At 54.8% G+C, this 16847-nt stretch overlaps 16 non-coding genes across 16 annotated transcripts; all 16 read right to left on the reverse strand.

The window, feature by feature from the left end:
- Window positions 1-409: 409 nt before the first annotated feature.
- On the reverse strand, window positions 410-528 carry LOC132401394 (5S ribosomal RNA). The gene has a single exon (XR_009514553.1). It is a non-coding gene; the product is annotated as a 5S ribosomal RNA (ribosomal RNA).
- Window positions 529-1482: 954 nt separating this feature from the next.
- LOC132401395 (5S ribosomal RNA) lies at window positions 1483-1601 on the reverse strand. Its single transcript, XR_009514554.1, has one exon. It is a non-coding gene; the product is annotated as a 5S ribosomal RNA (ribosomal RNA).
- A 1088-nt stretch (window positions 1602-2689) lies between these two features.
- On the reverse strand, window positions 2690-2763 carry trnai-aau (transfer RNA isoleucine (anticodon AAU)). Its single transcript has one exon. It is a non-coding gene; the product is annotated as a tRNA-Ile (tRNA).
- A 563-nt stretch (window positions 2764-3326) lies between these two features.
- Window positions 3327-3445, reverse strand: LOC132401396 (5S ribosomal RNA). Its single transcript, XR_009514555.1, has one exon. It is a non-coding gene; the product is annotated as a 5S ribosomal RNA (ribosomal RNA).
- Window positions 3446-4420: 975 nt separating this feature from the next.
- LOC132401397 (5S ribosomal RNA) lies at window positions 4421-4539 on the reverse strand. Its single transcript, XR_009514556.1, has one exon. It is a non-coding gene; the product is annotated as a 5S ribosomal RNA (ribosomal RNA).
- Window positions 4540-5490: 951 nt separating this feature from the next.
- On the reverse strand, window positions 5491-5609 carry LOC132401398 (5S ribosomal RNA). The gene has a single exon (XR_009514557.1). It is a non-coding gene; the product is annotated as a 5S ribosomal RNA (ribosomal RNA).
- Window positions 5610-6563: 954 nt separating this feature from the next.
- LOC132401399 (5S ribosomal RNA) lies at window positions 6564-6682 on the reverse strand. Its single transcript, XR_009514558.1, has one exon. It is a non-coding gene; the product is annotated as a 5S ribosomal RNA (ribosomal RNA).
- Window positions 6683-7770: 1088 nt separating this feature from the next.
- trnai-aau (transfer RNA isoleucine (anticodon AAU)) lies at window positions 7771-7844 on the reverse strand. Its single transcript has one exon. It is a non-coding gene; the product is annotated as a tRNA-Ile (tRNA).
- Window positions 7845-8407: 563 nt separating this feature from the next.
- On the reverse strand, window positions 8408-8526 carry LOC132401400 (5S ribosomal RNA). The gene has a single exon (XR_009514559.1). It is a non-coding gene; the product is annotated as a 5S ribosomal RNA (ribosomal RNA).
- Window positions 8527-9501: 975 nt separating this feature from the next.
- LOC132401401 (5S ribosomal RNA) lies at window positions 9502-9620 on the reverse strand. Its single transcript, XR_009514560.1, has one exon. It is a non-coding gene; the product is annotated as a 5S ribosomal RNA (ribosomal RNA).
- A 951-nt stretch (window positions 9621-10571) lies between these two features.
- Window positions 10572-10690, reverse strand: LOC132401403 (5S ribosomal RNA). The gene has a single exon (XR_009514562.1). It is a non-coding gene; the product is annotated as a 5S ribosomal RNA (ribosomal RNA).
- A 954-nt stretch (window positions 10691-11644) lies between these two features.
- On the reverse strand, window positions 11645-11763 carry LOC132401404 (5S ribosomal RNA). The gene has a single exon (XR_009514563.1). It is a non-coding gene; the product is annotated as a 5S ribosomal RNA (ribosomal RNA).
- Window positions 11764-12866: 1103 nt separating this feature from the next.
- trnai-aau (transfer RNA isoleucine (anticodon AAU)) lies at window positions 12867-12940 on the reverse strand. The gene has a single exon. It is a non-coding gene; the product is annotated as a tRNA-Ile (tRNA).
- A 563-nt stretch (window positions 12941-13503) lies between these two features.
- On the reverse strand, window positions 13504-13622 carry LOC132401405 (5S ribosomal RNA). Its single transcript, XR_009514564.1, has one exon. It is a non-coding gene; the product is annotated as a 5S ribosomal RNA (ribosomal RNA).
- Window positions 13623-14589: 967 nt separating this feature from the next.
- LOC132401406 (5S ribosomal RNA) lies at window positions 14590-14708 on the reverse strand. Its single transcript, XR_009514565.1, has one exon. It is a non-coding gene; the product is annotated as a 5S ribosomal RNA (ribosomal RNA).
- A 1088-nt stretch (window positions 14709-15796) lies between these two features.
- Window positions 15797-15870, reverse strand: trnai-aau (transfer RNA isoleucine (anticodon AAU)). Its single transcript has one exon. It is a non-coding gene; the product is annotated as a tRNA-Ile (tRNA).
- Between the last annotated feature and the right edge of the window lie 977 nt (window positions 15871-16847).

Consider the following 16847-nt stretch of genomic DNA (forward strand, 5'->3'; position numbering starts at 1 on the left):
ACCTCTCATGCTCCTGCAGACAGGAGCGCTTTGCGCAAGCCAGATTTTTCCCTTGCCACTTGCTGCGTAGCTCCTTGCCTGCCCGGCGGCTTGCTCGGCTGGACGAGAGTGAGAGCAGGCAGTAGGAGAGTTGTGAAGCGCGGCGGTAAGGAGGAGTCACTGAAGGATGCCAGGATCTAAGTGCAGTAGGCTGCTGAGCAAAAGCAGATTCTTGCGCCCTGACAGCAGGAGCAGGGTGCCTGCGTTTGTGGACTGTGTGGCAAAAGGAGTACGGATAGTATAGTGCAGGTGACAGAGGGCGAGAGAGAGAGAGATGGAGAGAGAGAGAGAGAGAGACAGCGAGAGAGAGAGAGAGAGAGAGCAAAAGAGAGAGCAGCTCCTAGTGGGCACAGTTGGGGAAAGCAGCAAAAGCCTACGGCACCTGGTATTCCCAGGCGGTCTCCCATCCAAGTACTAACCAGGCCTGAGCCTGCTTAGCTTCCGAGATCAGACGAGATCGGGCGTTTTCAGGCTAGTATGGCCGTAGGCAGCAGCACTCTGCTCCTCACACTACTTCAGCCGCATGCCTGCACTCTCAACTTCCCAGCCGCTGCCCCTCTCTTCTCCTCTCTTCTCTTCTCCACTTCTCTGCCTTCGTCTCTTACCTTACCCTCACAGCCCATTCACTCACACCCTACACCCAACTTCACTCTCCTTTTCACATCTCCTCTCTCAACTGCCCTCCTCTCCTCACTATTCACTCTGCTCCACCGCACTGCACTGCTGGCTGCTCACAATTGCCACCACCTCACAATCAGCCCTCTATCTCTCGCGTCCCCACTACCCACACACACCTCTCTCACTGCCCAGGCCAACACTCCATTCGCCCATCACTCTTCCCCTTTACTCTACTCTCCGCCTACCACTCACTGCAAACAGCGCTCTGCAGCCGCTCCAGCCTACCTCATTAACACCACCTTACCTTTGGCACGGCTGACGCCCTCTTCAACCACACTGCCATTTCCTTCTAGATCAGCTTCAAAAAAACAGACTCAGATAATTCTTCGGCACAATTAAGATGTGTTTAATGCTCTCATTCATTCTCTTCCCACCTCTCATGCTCCTGCAGACAGGAGCGCTTTGCGCAAGCCAGATTTTTCCCTTGCCACTTGCTGCGTAGCTCCCTGCCTGCCCGGCGGCTTGCTCGGCTGGACGAGAGTGAGAGCAGGCAGTAGGAGAGTTGTGAAGCGCGGCGGTAAGGAGGAGTCACTGAAGGATGCCAGGATGTAAGTGCAGTAGGCTGCTGAGCAAAAGCAGATTCTTGCGCCCTGACAGCAGGAGCAGGGTGCCTGCGTTTGTGGACTGTGTGGCAAAAGGAGTACGGATAGTATAGTGCAGGTGACAGAGGGCGAGAGAGAGAGAGATGGAGAGAGAGAGAGAGAGACAGCGAGAGAGAGAGAGAGAGCGCAGCTCCTAGTGGGCACAGTTGGGGAAAGCAGCAAAAGCCTACGGCACCTGGTATTCCCAGGCGGTCTCCCATCCAAGTACTAACCAGGCCTGAGCCTGCTTAGCTTCCGAGATCAGACGAGATCGGGCGTTTTCAGGCTAGTATGGCCGTAGGCAGCAGCACTCTGCTCCTCACACTACTTCAGCCGCATGCCACCACTCTCAACTTCCCAGCCGCTGCCCCTCTCTTCTTCTCTCTTCTCTTCTCTTCTCTTCTCTTCTCCACTTCTCTGCCTTCGTCTCTTACCTTACCCTCACAGCCCATTCACTCACTCCCTACACCCATCTTCACTCTCCTTTTCACATCTCCTCTCTCAACTGCCCTCCTCTCCTCACTATTCACTCTGCTCCACCGCACTGCACTGCTGGCTGCTCACAATTGCCACCACCTCACAATCAGCCCTCTATCTCTCGCGTCCCCACTACCCACACACACCTCTCTCACTGCCCAGGACGCCGCTGCTTTCGCCCAGCACTCTTCCCCTTTCCTCGACTTAACTCTACTCTCTGCCTACCACTCCCTGCACACAGCGCTCTGCCGCCGCTCCAGCCTACCTCATTAACACCACCTTACCCTTGGTAAGGCTGACGCCCTCTTCAACCACACGCTCTTTTCCTTGTCCCCCTGCACGCGAGATCACGCCTTTGCAGACGTCCTGCATCTTCAAGCACCTCAAGGACCTTCTGTCGCTTGATCACGGATTCAGTGCCACCTCCGAAGTTGCAAAGTTCATCGCCTCGTGTCACAAGCCTGGCAATGCACGTTTCTTGGCCCTGCGTCCGCCTGAGCTTCCATCTCGTCGAAAGCTTGCAAACATTGAAAGGTCCAATCGAGGAGCTGTCTAGCAGCAGAGGCCGCAGCCGGAGCACATGTTGAGGAGTAGTTGGTCGAGCAGAGGCCTGTGCTTGTGGACATTCATTGGACGCCAGTGTCACTGGCTATGTCATTGGCGCTTGATCAGCAGGGTCTTCAAATAGAGACAGTGGGCTAATTCATCGGCCCAATTCTCATGGGTGTAATGGCCAGATTCATTCAGTTCCCACGTCTCTTGCTCCTGCACACTGGGATAATGACGGCTGGGTTCGGACTAGTGGGACGAAGTGCCTGCTTGTCTCAGCCCTGTCCTACATTGGCAAAGGATAGTGGATGGTGGCGGGCAGAGGCACGCTCAGACTGCAGCCCGGCTAAAGGAAAGGCGTGGCTTGAACAGTATGGGGATCGAACCCACGACCTTGGCGTTATTAGCACCACGCTCTGACCAACTGAGCTAACCGTCCTCACCTGGGTGAGCTGCGTGTGCTCACCACCAGTCCGAGGCTCTGCAGAGGCACCGGCTGCTCAGTCTCAGACATCAGAGCCTACTCAGAGCAGCCTGTTCCACACAGGGCCAGCCTGCTGAGCGGCGGCCAGCAACAGTGGCCATTGATGATGGCTGCTCAGATGGCAAAGGCTGAAGCAAAGCTGAGAATGGGCATTTTGCGCAAGCCATCTTCTGCCTTGCCACTTGCTGCGTAGCTGCCTGCCTGCCTGGCGGCTTGCTCGGCTGGACGAGAGTGAGAGCAGGCAGTAGGAGAGTTGTGAAGCGCGGCGGTAAGGAGGAGTCACTGAAGGATGCCAGGATCTAAGTGCAGTAGGCTGCTGAGCAAAAGCAGATTCTTGCGCCCTGACAGCAGGAGCAGGGTGCCTGCGTTTGTGGACTGTGTGGCAAAAGGAGTGCGGATAGTATAGTGCAGGTGACAGAGGGCGAGAGAGAGAGAGAGAGAGAGACAGCGAGAGAGAGAGAGAGAGAGAGCAAAAGAGAGAGCAGCTCCTAGTGGGCACAGTTGGTGAGAGCAGCAAAAGCCTACGGCACCTGGTATTCCCAGGCGGTCTCCCATCCAAGTACTAACCAGGCCTGAGCCTGCTTAGCTTCCGAGATCAGACGAGATCGGGCGTTTTCAGGCTAGTATGGCCGTAGGCAGCAGCACACTGCTCCTCACACTACTTCAGCCGCATGCCACCACTCTCAACTTCCCAGCCGCTGACCCTCTCTTCTCCTCTCTTCTCCACTTCTCTGCCTTCGTCTCTTACCTTACCCTCACAGCCCATTCACTCACACCCTACACCCAACTTCACTCTCCTTTTCACATCTCCTCTCTCTACTGCCCTCCTCTCCTCACTGTTCACTCTGCTCCACCGCACTGCACTGCTGCCTACTCACAATAGCCATCACCTCACAATCAGCTCTCTTACCCTAACCCCCTACACATCTCTCTCACTGCCCAGGCCAACACTCCATTCGCCCATCACTCTTCCCCTTTACTCTACTCTCCGCCTACCACTCACTGCAAACAGCGCTCTGCAGCCGCTCCAGCCTACCTCATTAACACCACCTTACCTTTGGCACGGCTGACGCCCTCTTCAACCACACTGCCATTTCCTTCCAGATCAGCTTCAAATAATGACACTCAGATAATTCTTCGGCACAATTAAGATGTGTTTAATGGTCTCATTCATTCTCTTCCCACCTCTCATGCTCCTGCAGACAGGAGCGCTTTGCGCAAGCCAGATTTTTCCCTTGCCACTTGCTGCGTAGCTCCCTGCCTGCCTGGCGGCTTGCTCGGCTGGACGAGAGTGAGAGCAGGCAGTAGGAGAGTTGTGAAGCGCGGCGGTAAGGAGGAGTCACTGAAGGATGCCAGGATGTAAGTGCAGTAGGCTGCTGAGCAAAAGCAGATTCTTCCGCCCTGTCAGCAGGAGCAGGGTGCCTGCGTTTGTGGACTGTGTGGCAAAAGGAGTGCGGATAGTATAGTGCAGGTGACAGAGGGCGAGAGAGAGAGAGATGGAGAGAGAGAGAGAGAGAGAGAGAGAGAGAGAGAGAGAGAGAGAGAGAGAGAGAGAGAGAGAGAGCAAAAGAGAGAGCTGCTCCTAGTGGGCACAGTTGGTGAGAGCAGCAAAAGCCTACGGCACCTGGTATTCCCAGGCGGTCTCCCATCCAAGTACTAACCAGGCCTGAGCCTGCTTAGCTTCCGAGATCAGACGAGATCGGGCGTTTTCAGGCTAGTATGGCCGTAGGCAGCAGCACTCTGCTGCTCACATTACTTCAGCCGCATGCCTGCACTCTCAACTTCCCAGCCGCTGCCCCTCTCTTCTCCTCTCTTCTCTTCTCCACTTCTCTGCCTTCGTCTCTTACCTTACCCTCACAGCCCATTCACTCACACCCTACACCCTTCACTCTCCTTTTCACATCTCCTCTCTCAACTGCCCTCCTCTCCTCACTATTCACTCTGCTCCACCGCACTGCACTGCTGGCTGCTCACAATTGCCACCACCTCACAATCAGCCCTCTATCTCTCGCGTCCCCACTACCCACACACACCTCTCTCACTGCCCAGGCCAACACTCCATTCGCCCATCACTCTTCCCCTTTACTCTACTCTCCGCCTACCACTCACTGCAAACAGCGCTCTGCAGCCGCTCCAGCCTACCTCATTAACACCACCTTACCTTTGGCACGGCTGACGCCCTCTTCAACCACACTGCCATTTCCTTCTAGATCAGCTTCAAAAAAACAGACTCAGATAATTCTTCGGCACAATTAAGATGTGTTTAATGCTCTCATTCATTCTCTTCCCACCTCTCATGCTCCTGCAGACAGGAGCGCTTTGCGCAAGCCAGATTTTTCCCTTGCCACTTGCTGCGTAGCTCCTTGCCTGCCCGGCGGCTTGCTCGGCTGGACGAGAGTGAGAGCAGGCAGTAGGAGAGTTGTGAAGCGCGGCGGTAAGGAGGAGTCACTGAAGAATGCCAGGATCTAAGTGCAGTAGGCTGCTGAGCAAAAGCAGATTCTTGCGCCCTGACAGCAGGAGCAGGGTGCCTGCGTTTGTGGACTGTGTGGCAAAAGGAGTACGGATAGTATAGTGCAGGTGACAGAGGGCGAGAGAGAGAGAGATGGAGAGAGAGAGAGAGAGAGACAGCGAGAGAGAGAGAGAGCGCAGCTCCTAGTGGGCACAGTTGGGGAAAGCAGCAAAAGCCTACGGCACCTGGTATTCCCAGGCGGTCTCCCATCCAAGTACTAACCAGGCCTGAGCCTGCTTAGCTTCCGAGATCAGACGAGATCGGGCGTTTTCAGGCTAGTATGGCCGTAGGCAGCAGCACTCTGCTCCTCACACTACTTCAGCCGCATGCCACCACTCTCAACTTACCAGCCGCTGCCCCTCTCTTCTCCTCTCTTCTCTTCTCCACTTCTCTGCCTTCGTCTCTTACCTTACCCTCACAGCCCATTCACTCACACCCTACACCCAACTTCACTCTCCTTTTCACATCTCCTCTCTCAACTGCCCTCCTCTCCTCACTATTCACTCTGCTCCACCGCACTGCACTGCTGGCTGCTCACAATTGCCACCACCTCACAATCAGCCCTCTATCTCTCGCGTCCCCACTACCCACACACACCTCTCTCACTGCCCAGGCCAACACTCCATTCGCCCATCACTCTTCCCCTTTACTCTACTCTCCGCCTACCACTCACTGCAAACAGCGCTCTGCAGCCGCTCCAGCCTACCTCATTAACACCACCTTACCTTTGGCACGGCTGACGCCCTCTTCAACCACACTGCCATTTCCTTCTAGATCAGCTTCAAAAAAACAGACTCAGATAATTCTTCGGCACAATTAAGATGTGTTTAATGCTCTCATTCATTCTCTTCCCACCTCTCATGCTCCTGCAGACAGGAGCGCTTTGCGCAAGCCAGATTTTTCCCTTGCCACTTGCTGCGTAGCTCCCTGCCTGCCCGGCGGCTTGCTCGGCTGGACGAGAGTGAGAGCAGGCAGTAGGAGAGTTGTGAAGCGCGGCGGTAAGGAGGAGTCACTGAAGGATGCCAGGATGTAAGTGCAGTAGGCTGCTGAGCAAAAGCAGATTCTTGCGCCCTGACAGCAGGAGCAGGGTGCCTGCGTTTGTGGACTGTGTGGCAAAAGGAGTACGGATAGTATAGTGCAGGTGACAGAGGGCGAGAGAGAGAGAGATGGAGAGAGAGAGAGAGAGACAGCGAGAGAGAGAGAGAGAGCGCAGCTCCTAGTGGGCACAGTTGGGGAAAGCAGCAAAAGCCTACGGCACCTGGTATTCCCAGGCGGTCTCCCATCCAAGTACTAACCAGGCCTGAGCCTGCTTAGCTTCCGAGATCAGACGAGATCGGGCGTTTTCAGGCTAGTATGGCCGTAGGCAGCAGCACTCTGCTCCTCACACTACTTCAGCCGCATGCCACCACTCTCAACTTCCCAGCCGCTGCCCCTCTCTTCTTCTCTCTTCTCTTCTCTTCTCTTCTCTTCTCCACTTCTCTGCCTTCGTCTCTTACCTTACCCTCACAGCCCATTCACTCACTCCCTACACCCATCTTCACTCTCCTTTTCACATCTCCTCTCTCAACTGCCCTCCTCTCCTCACTATTCACTCTGCTCCACCGCACTGCACTGCTGGCTGCTCACAATTGCCACCACCTCACAATCAGCCCTCTATCTCTCGCGTCCCCACTACCCACACACACCTCTCTCACTGCCCAGGACGCCGCTGCTTTCGCCCAGCACTCTTCCCCTTTCCTCGACTTAACTCTACTCTCTGCCTACCACTCCCTGCACACAGCGCTCTGCCGCCGCTCCAGCCTACCTCATTAACACCACCTTACCCTTGGTAAGGCTGACGCCCTCTTCAACCACACGCTCTTTTCCTTGTCCCCCTGCACGCGAGATCACGCCTTTGCAGACGTCCTGCATCTTCAAGCACCTCAAGGACCTTCTGTCGCTTGATCACGGATTCAGTGCCACCTCCGAAGTTGCAAAGTTCATCGCCTCGTGTCACAAGCCTGGCAATGCACGTTTCTTGGCCCTGCGTCCGCCTGAGCTTCCATCTCGTCGAAAGCTTGCAAACATTGAAAGGTCCAATCGAGGAGCTGTCTAGCAGCAGAGGCCGCAGCCGGAGCACATGTTGAGGAGTAGTTGGTCGAGCAGAGGCCTGTGCTTGTGGACATTCATTGGACGCCAGTGTCACTGGCTATGTCATTGGCGCTTGATCAGCAGGGTCTTCAAATAGAGACAGTGGGCTAATTCATCGGCCCAATTCTCATGGGTGTAATGGCCAGATTCATTCAGTTCCCACGTCTCTTGCTCCTGCACACTGGGATAATGACGGCTGGGTTCGGACTAGTGGGACGAAGTGCCTGCTTGTCTCAGCCCTGTCCTACATTGGCAAAGGATAGTGGATGGTGGCGGGCAGAGGCACGCTCAGACTGCAGCCCGGCTAAAGGAAAGGCGTGGCTTGAACAGTATGGGGATCGAACCCACGACCTTGGCGTTATTAGCACCACGCTCTGACCAACTGAGCTAACCGTCCTCACCTGGGTGAGCTGCGTGTGCTCACCACCAGTCCGAGGCTCTGCAGAGGCACCGGCTGCTCAGTCTCAGACATCAGAGCCTACTCAGAGCAGCCTGTTCCACACAGGGCCAGCCTGCTGAGCGGCGGCCAGCAACAGTGGCCATTGATGATGGCTGCTCAGATGGCAAAGGCTGAAGCAAAGCTGAGAATGGGCATTTTGCGCAAGCCATCTTCTGCCTTGCCACTTGCTGCGTAGCTGCCTGCCTGCCCGGCGGCTTGCTCGGCTGGACGAGAGTCAGAGCAGGCAGTAGGAGAGTTGTGAAGCGCGGCGGTAAGGAGGAGTCACTGAAGGATGCCAGGATCTAAGTGCAGTAGGCTGCTGAGCAAAAGCAGATTCTTGCGCCCTGACAGCAGGAGCAGGGTGCCTGCGTTTGTGGACTGTGTGGCAAAAGGAGTGCGGATAGTATAGTGCAGGTGACAGAGGGCGAGAGAGAGAGAGAGAGAGAGACAGCGAGAGAGAGAGAGAGAGAGAGCAAAAGAGAGAGCAGCTCCTAGTGGGCACAGTTGGTGAGAGCAGCAAAAGCCTACGGCACCTGGTATTCCCAGGCGGTCTCCCATCCAAGTACTAACCAGGCCTGAGCCTGCTTAGCTTCCGAGATCAGACGAGATCGGGCGTTTTCAGGCTAGTATGGCCGTAGGCAGCAGCACACTGCTCCTCACACTACTTCAGCCGCATGCCACCACTCTCAACTTCCCAGCCGCTGACCCTCTCTTCTCCTCTCTTCTCCACTTCTCTGCCTTCGTCTCTTACCTTACCCTCACAGCCCATTCACTCACACCCTACACCCAACTTCACTCTCCTTTTCACATCTCCTCTCTCTACTGCCCTCCTCTCCTCACTGTTCACTCTGCTCCACCGCACTGCACTGCTGCCTACTCACAATAGCCATCACCTCACAATCAGCTCTCTTACCCTAACCCCCTACACATCTCTCTCACTGCCCAGGCCAACACTCCATTCGCCCATCACTCTTCCCCTTTACTCTACTCTCCGCCTACCACTCACTGCAAACAGCGCTCTGCAGCCGCTCCAGCCTACCTCATTAACACCACCTTACCTTTGGCACGGCTGACGCCCTCTTCAACCACACTGCCATTTCCTTCCAGATCAGCTTCAAATAATGACACTCAGATAATTCTTCGGCACAATTAAGATGTGTTTAATGGTCTCATTCATTCTCTTCCCACCTCTCATGCTCCTGCAGACAGGAGCGCTTTGCGCAAGCCAGATTTTTCCCTTGCCACTTGCTGCGTAGCTCCCTGCCTGCCTGGCGGCTTGCTCGGCTGGACGAGAGTGAGAGCAGGCAGTAGGAGAGTTGTGAAGCGCGGCGGTAAGGAGGAGTCACTGAAGGATGCCAGGATGTAAGTGCAGTAGGCTGCTGAGCAAAAGCAGATTCTTCCGCCCTGTCAGCAGGAGCAGGGTGCCTGCGTTTGTGGACTGTGTGGCAAAAGGAGTGCGGATAGTATAGTGCAGGTGACAGAGGGCGAGAGAGAGAGAGATGGAGAGAGAGAGAGAGAGAGAGAGAGAGAGAGAGAGAGAGAGAGAGAGAGAGAGAGAGAGAGAGAGCAAAAGAGAGAGCTGCTCCTAGTGGGCACAGTTGGTGAGAGCAGCAAAAGCCTACGGCACCTGGTATTCCCAGGCGGTCTCCCATCCAAGTACTAACCAGGCCTGAGCCTGCTTAGCTTCCGAGATCAGACGAGATCGGGCGTTTTCAGGCTAGTATGGCCGTAGGCAGCAGCACTCTGCTGCTCACATTACTTCAGCCGCATGCCTGCACTCTCAACTTCCCAGCCGCTGCCCCTCTCTTCTCCTCTCTTCTCTTCTCCACTTCTCTGCCTTCGTCTCTTACCTTACCCTCACAGCCCATTCACTCACACCCTACACCCTTCACTCTCCTTTTCACATCTCCTCTCTCAACTGCCCTCCTCTCCTCACTATTCACTCTGCTCCACCGCACTGCACTGCTGGCTGCTCACAATTGCCACCACCTCACAATCAGCCCTCTATCTCTCGCGTCCCCACTACCCACACACACCTCTCTCACTGCCCAGGCCAACACTCCATTCGCCCATCACTCTTCCCCTTTACTCTACTCTCCGCCTACCACTCACTGCAAACAGCGCTCTGCAGCCGCTCCAGCCTACCTCATTAACACCACCTTACCTTTGGCACGGCTGACGCCCTCTTCAACCACACTGCCATTTCCTTCTAGATCAGCTTCAAAAAAACAGACTCAGATAATTCTTCGGCACAATTAAGATGTGTTTAATGCTCTCATTCATTCTCTTCCCACCTCTCATGCTCCTGCAGACAGGAGCGCTTTGCGCAAGCCAGATTTTTCCCTTGCCACTTGCTGCGTAGCTCCTTGCCTGCCCGGCGGCTTGCTCGGCTGGACGAGAGTGAGAGCAGGCAGTAGGAGAGTTGTGAAGCGCGGCGGTAAGGAGGAGTCACTGAAGAATGCCAGGATCTAAGTGCAGTAGGCTGCTGAGCAAAAGCAGATTCTTGCGCCCTGACAGCAGGAGCAGGGTGCCTGCGTTTGTGGACTGTGTGGCAAAAGGAGTACGGATAGTATAGTGCAGGTGACAGAGGGCGAGAGAGAGAGAGATGGAGAGAGAGAGAGAGAGAGACAGCGAGAGAGAGAGAGAGCGCAGCTCCTAGTGGGCACAGTTGGGGAAAGCAGCAAAAGCCTACGGCACCTGGTATTCCCAGGCGGTCTCCCATCCAAGTACTAACCAGGCCTGAGCCTGCTTAGCTTCCGAGATCAGACGAGATCGGGCGTTTTCAGGCTAGTATGGCCGTAGGCAGCAGCACTCTGCTCCTCACACTACTTCAGCCGCATGCCACCACTCTCAACTTACCAGCCGCTGCCCCTCTCTTCTCCTCTCTTCTCTTCTCCACTTCTCTGCCTTCGTCTCTTACCTTACCCTCACAGCCCATTCACTCACACCCTACACCCAACTTCACTCTCCTTTTCACATCTCCTCTCTCAACTGCCCTCCTCTCCTCACTATTCACTCTGCTCCACCGCACTGCACTGCTGGCTGCTCACAATTGCCACCACCTCACAATCAGCCCTCTATCTCTCGCGTCCCCACTACCCACACACACCTCTCTCACTGCCCAGGCCAACACTCCATTCGCCCATCACTCTTCCCCTTTACTCTACTCTCCGCCTACCACTCACTGCAAACAGCGCTCTGCAGCCGCTCCAGCCTACCTCATTAACACCACCTTACCTTTGGCACGGCTGACGCCCTCTTCAACCACACTGCCATTTCCTTCTAGATCAGCTTCAAAAAAACAGACTCAGATAATTCTTCGGCACAATTAAGATGTGTTTAATGCTCTCATTCATTCTCTTCCCACCTCTCATGCTCCTGCAGACAGGAGCGCTTTGCGCAAGCCAGATTTTTCCCTTGCCACTTGCTGCGTAGCTCCCTGCCTGCCCGGCGGCTTGCTCGGCTGGACGAGAGTGAGAGCAGGCAGTAGGAGAGTTGTGAAGCGCGGCGGTAAGGAGGAGTCACTGAAGGATGCCAGGATGTAAGTGCAGTAGGCTGCTGAGCAAAAGCAGATTCTTGCGCCCTGACAGCAGGAGCAGGGTGCCTGCGTTTGTGGACTGTGTGGCAAAAGGAGTACGGATAGTATAGTGCAGGTGACAGAGGGCGAGAGAGAGAGAGATGGAGAGAGAGAGAGAGAGAGACAGCGAGAGAGAGAGAGAGCGCAGCTCCTAGTGGGCACAGTTGGGGAAAGCAGCAAAAGCCTACGGCACCTGGTATTCCCAGGCGGTCTCCCATCCAAGTACTAACCAGGCCTGAGCCTGCTTAGCTTCCGAGATCAGACGAGATCGGGCGTTTTCAGGCTAGTATGGCCGTAGGCAGCAGCACTCTGCTCCTCACACTACTTCAGCCGCATGCCACCACTCTCAACTTCCCAGCCGCTGCCCCTCTCTTCTTCTCTCTTCTCTTCTCTTCTCTTCTCTTCTCCACTTCTCTGCCTTCGTCTCTTACCTTACCCTCACAGCCCATTCACTCACTCCCTACACCCATCTTCACTCTCCTTTTCACATCTCCTCTCTCAACTGCCCTCCTCTCCTCACTATTCACTCTGCTCCACCGCACTGCACTGCTGGCTGCTCACAATTGCCACCACCTCACAATCAGCCCTCTATCTCTCGCGTCCCCACTACCCACACACACCTCTCTCACTGCCCAGGACGCCGCTGCTTTCGCCCAGCACTCTTCCCCTTTCCTCGACTTAACTCTACTCTCTGCCTACCACTCCCTGCACACAGCGCTCTGCCGCCGCTCCAGCCTACCTCATTAACACCACCTTACCCTTGGTAAGGCTGACGCCCTCTTCAACCACACGCTCTTTTCCTTGTCCCCCTGCACGCGAGATCACGCCTTTGCAGACGTCCTGCATCTTCAAGCACCTCAAGGACCTTCTGTCGCTTGATCACGGATTCAGTGCCACCTCCGAAGTTGCAAAGTTCATCGCCTCGTGTCACAAGCCTGGCAATGCACGTTTCTTGGCCCTGCGTCCGCCTGAGCTTCCATCTCGTCGAAAGCTTGCAAACATTGAAAGGTCCAATCGAGGAGCTGTCTAGCAGCAGAGGCCGCAGCCGGAGCACATGTTGAGGAGTAGTTGGTCGAGCAGAGGCCTGTGCTTGTGGACATTCATTGGACGCCAGTGTCACTGGCTATGTCATTGGCGCTTGATCAGCAGGGTCTTCAAATAGAGACAGTGGGCTAATTCATCGGCCCAATTCTCATGGGTGTAATGGCCAGATTCATTCAGTTCCCACGTCTCTTGCTCCTGCACACTGGGATAATGACGGCTGGGTTCGGACTAGTGGGACGAAGTGCCTGCTTGTCTGCTTGAGCACTCTCTCAGCCCTGTCCTACATTGGCAAAGGATAGTGGATGGTGGCGGGCAGAGGCACGCTCAGACTGCAGCCCGGCTAAAGGAAAGGCGTGGCTTGGACAGTATGGGGATCGAACCCACGACCTTGGCGTTATTAGCACCACGCTCTGACCAACTGAGCTAACCGTCCTCACCTGGGTGAGCTGCGTGTGCTCACCACCAGTCCGAGGCTCTGCAGAGGCACCGGCTGCTCAGTCTCAGACATCAGAGCCTACTCAGAGCAGCCTGTTCCACACAGGGCCAGCCTGCTTAACGGCGGCCAGCAACTGTGGCCATTGATGATGGCTGCTCAGATGGCAAAGGCTGAAGCAAAGCTGAGAATGGGCATTTTGCGCAAGCCATCTTCTGCCTTGCCACTTGCTGCGTAGCTGCCTGCCTGCCTGGCGGCTTGCTCGGCTGGACGAGAGTCAGAGCAGGCAGTAGGAGAGTTGTGAAGCGCGGCGGTAAGGAGGAGTCACTGAAGGATGCCAGGATCTAAGTGCAGTAGGCTGCTGAGCAAAAGCAGATTCTTGCGCCCTGACAGCAGGAGCAGGGTGCCTGCGTTTGTGGACTGTGTGGCAAAAGGAGTGCGGATAGTATAGTGCAGGTGACAGAGGGCGAGAGAGAGAGAGAGAGAGAGACAGCGAGAGAGTGAGAGAGAGAGAGCAAAAGAGAGAGCAGCTCCTAGTGGGCACAGTTGGTGAGAGCAGCAAAAGCCTACGGCACCTGGTATTCCCAGGCGGTCTCCCATCCAAGTACTAACCAGGCCTGAGCCTGCTTAGCTTCCGAGATCAGACGAGATCGGGCGTTTTCAGGCTAGTATGGCCGTAGGCAGCAGCACTCTGCTCCTCACACTACTTCAGCCGCATGCCACCACTCTCAACTTCCCAGCCGCTGCCCCTCTCTTCTCCTCTCTTCTCCACTTCTCTGCCTTCGTCTCTTACCTTACCCTCACAGCCCATTCACTCACACCCTACACCCAACTTCACTCTCCTTTTCACATCTCCTCTCTCTACTGCCCTCCTCTCCTCACTATTCACTCTGCTCCACCGCACTGCACTGCTGCCTACTCACAATAGCCATCACCTCACAATCAGCTCTCTTACCCTAACCCCCTACACACCTCTCTCACTGCCCAGGCCAACACTCCATTCGCCCATCACTCTTCCCCTTTACTCTACTCTCCGCCTACCACTCACTGCAAACAGCGCTCTGCAGCCGCTCCAGCCTACCTCATTAACACCACCTTACCTTTGGCACGGCTGACGCCCTCTTCAACCACACTGCCATTTCCTTCTAGATCAGCTTCAAAAAAACAGACTCAGATAATTCTTCGGCACAATTAAGATGTGTTTAATGCTCTCATTCATTCTCTTCCCACCTCTCATGCTCCTGCAGACAGGAGCGCTTTGCGCAAGCCAGATTTTTCCCTTGCCACTTGCTGCGTAGCTCCCTGCCTGCCTGGCGGCTTGCTCGGCTGGACGAGAGTGAGAGCAGGCAGTAGGAGAGTTGTGAAGCGCGGCGGTAAGGAGGAGTCACTGAAGGATGCCAGGATGTAAGTGCAGTTGGCTGCTGAGCAAAAGCAGATTCTTGCGCCCTGACAGGAGGAGCAGGGTGCCTGCGATTGTGGAATGTGTGGCAAAAGGAGTGCGGATAGTATAGTGCAGGTGACAGAGGGCGAGAGAGAGAGTGAGAGACAGCGAGAGAGAGAGAGAGAGAGAGAGAGACAGCGAGAGAGTGAGAGAGAGAGAGCAAAAGAGAGAGCAGCTCCTAGTGGGCACAGTTGGTGAGAGTAGCAAAAGCCTACGGCACCTGGTATTCCCAGGCGGTCTCCCATCCAAGTACTAACCAGGCCTGAGCCTGCTTAGCTTCCGAGATCAGACGAGATCGGGCGTTTTCAGGCTAGTATGGCCGTAGGCAGCAGCACTCTGCTGCTCACACTACTTCAGCCGCATGCCTGCACTCTCAACTTCCCAGCCGCTGCCCCTCTCTTCTCCTCTCTTCTCTTCTCCACTTCTCTGCCTTCGTCTCTTACCTTACCCTCACAGCCCATTCACTCACTCCCTACACCCATCTTCACTCTCCTTTTCACATCTCCTCTCTCAACTGCCCTCCTCTCCTCACTATTCACTCTGCTCCACCGCACTGCACTGCTGCCTGCTCACAATTGCCACCACCTCACAATCAGCCCTCTATCTCTCGCGTCCCCACTACCCACACACACCTCTCTCACTGCCCAGGACGCCGCTGCTTTCGCCCAGCACTCTTCCCCTTTCCTCGCCTTTACTCTACTCTCTGCCTACCACTCCCTGCACACAGCGCTCTGCAGCCGCTGCAGCCTACCTCATTAACACCACCTTACCTTTGGCAAGGCTGACGCCCTCTTCAACCACACGCTCTTTTCCTTGTCCCCCTGCACGCGAGATCACGCCTTTGCAGACCTCCTGCATCTTCAAGCACCTCAAGGACCTTCTGTCGCTTGATCACGGATTCAGTGCCACCTCCGAAGTTGCAAAGTTCATCGCCTCGAGTCACAAGCCTGGCAATGCACGTTTCTTGGCCCTGCGTCTGTCTGAGCTTCCATCTCGTCGAAAGCTTGCAAACATTGAAAGGTCCAATCGAGGAGCTGTCTAGCAGCAGAGGCCGCAGCCGGAGCACATGTTGAGGAGTAGTTGGTCGAGCAGAGGCCTGTGCTCGTGGACATTTATTGGACGCCACTGTCACTGGCGATGTCATTGGCGCTTGATCAGCAGGGTCTTCAAATAGAGACAGTGGGCTAATTCATCGGCCCAATTCTCATGGGTGTAATGGCCAGATTCATTCAGTTCCCACGTCTCTTGCTCCTGCACACTGGGATAATGACGGCTGGGTTCGGACTAGTGGGACGAAGTGCCTGCTTGTCTGCTTGAGCACTCTCTCAGCCCTGTCCTACATTGGCAAAGGATAGTGGATGGTGGCGGGCAGAGGCACGCTCAGACTGCAACCCGGCTAAAGGAAAGGCGTGGCTTGAACAGTATGGGGATCGAACCCACGACCTTAGCGTTATTCGCACCACGCTCTGACCAACTGAGCTAACCGTCCTCACCTGGGCAGGCGCGTGTGCTGACTGCCTGTCCGACCGTCTGGTATTCAGAGGAGATTCTGCCACGCAGAGCCAGCCCTCTGTGCTGCAGGAAGGAGCTGTAGTTCTTAGCGTTGTCTGCTCAGAGCCGGCAGTGCGTTTCTCACCTCGTCCTCTTTCTGAGTAGAACTATTGCTGATCAGAAACAACATCTCCTCGCTGACCGTTACCACCTTTTCTTTAAGGATGCGGCCTTAGCTCAATGATGTATTTTCTCGCCCCCAACTACCGTCTGTTTCGGCATAGCTCAGACACCGTTGGCTTATTTATCTGTGACAATTTTTCTATCATGTTATACAGAAATGAACGATCAGCTGGTTTTTGTCTCACAACCCTCTTACACATCTTTAAGAATAACTAATTGTAGATTTCTCTGATGGGAATCCACAGGAACGCATGCCAGTCCTCAACAAGCAATTAAGCACAGATTAAAACACTTCCATGTTTCCTGGGTGTTGCTACTTCTCGAAGTCTCTCATTTGGGGCAATCGTCAAAGCACCAGAGTCACTACTATTGCAGTAGCTTGAGGTGACTTGTTATGTTACTAGAGATTGACGAGTGTTACGTGCCCTTGTCACGTGACTGGGACCGAAGCTTTACTGGACTGGGGTAATGGTCCTTCGATGGTGGAGTGACATAATTTTCCCGCCAGTAGAGATCATGTGACGTTTTTTTTCACAGGTTATAAAAGGTAGACCCCACCCTGTGAGGAGGGGCAGTTCGTGGCTGGAGTTGCCGAGTAGATTTTATGCCACTGCGTGATTTAAGAGATGACGCAGTTTAGTTGAAGGATGAAATTTTTATCTATTGCCTAAAGTTTAAAAGGTCATTGCCAGCAGGTTCTTTACGATTCTGCTAGTTCGGGACAGTGGAGAGTGAAGATAGAAGTTCGGGTGTTAAAGATCGAGGAGAATCGCTTTCTATGGTGAATCGGAT

Source organism: Hypanus sabinus, chromosome 10 (genome assembly GCF_030144855.1).
Source record: "Hypanus sabinus isolate sHypSab1 chromosome 10, sHypSab1.hap1, whole genome shotgun sequence".
Lineage (NCBI taxonomy): Eukaryota > Metazoa > Chordata > Chondrichthyes > Myliobatiformes > Dasyatidae > Hypanus > Hypanus sabinus.